Source organism: Mytilus californianus, unplaced genomic scaffold (genome assembly GCF_021869535.1).
Source record: "Mytilus californianus isolate M0D057914Y unplaced genomic scaffold, xbMytCali1.0.p SCAF_2, whole genome shotgun sequence".
Lineage (NCBI taxonomy): Eukaryota > Metazoa > Mollusca > Bivalvia > Mytilida > Mytilidae > Mytilus > Mytilus californianus.
The window spans coordinates 104,468,346-104,469,326 of record NW_026262668.1 but is presented as its reverse complement, the minus strand read 5'-3'; positions in this window follow the sequence as shown (position 1 = coordinate 104,469,326).

Genomic DNA, 981 nt, shown 5'->3' with positions numbered 1-981 from the left:
TATTAAAAGCTTAAATTCATTCTTAATATTAAGCATTTCATATTATGTATGTCCTTAATTACAGTTGCATACTAAATCAGAGATCGTCCTAATTAATTTGCTGCATACTTTCGACCATGTGCTAAAAAAAACCAGAAAAGCTGCTTCTTACAAACAAATTGACTTCTACATCGACTTGTGAACTCATTGACGTGACCAAAAACGCTCTTCAGCGTCAAACCATCGCACTTCAGCGTGATCATCGCGGTTCGGAGTACCATCGTGGTTTAGAGTTCTACATATGTATGTCTTATATCTTTGTCAGTTATAAAAGCTCTGTTAAAATAAAATATAATCATTATTATCATCATTATTAATATCAATATCAATATCATTATCATTATCTTATCATTATCATTATCATTATCATTATCATTATCATTATCATTATCATTATCATTATTATTATTATTGTTATTGTTATTGTTATTGTTATTGTTACTTTTTGCGGGTAACCGTAGCCAGTGCCAAAAATATATTAACGTGAGGGTACCTAAATTGCACCTATTTTGACAGTTTTTTAATCAGCGTTTATTAAAGTAACAGATCGAGACAAGTTTGCATTCGGTGTTATTTTTGTCGATGAAATCCTTATTATCTGAATAGTTTCACATATTTGATTTTGAATCCATACTGAATCATAAAAATAAATGTGTAAGGCCGACCTTCAAACTATCCAAGATGCTGAGAGGAGTATACCTATCCGTAAAAATAGAATAACAGGTGATTTGTTTATTTCTTCACATTTAAAAAAATGACAATATTCCATGCTTGGATGTAAATTGGGTTCTCAGTGCAATTCTGGTACTGTGACGTTTGAAAACCAAACAGAAAAAAAATATTGCCCCTGGGACATATAATATATGGAGTTTGACAAACAAGTGAAATGTTTTGACATTACAACACGTGGACCGGATGTTTACATCAGGGTTGTCATGAAAG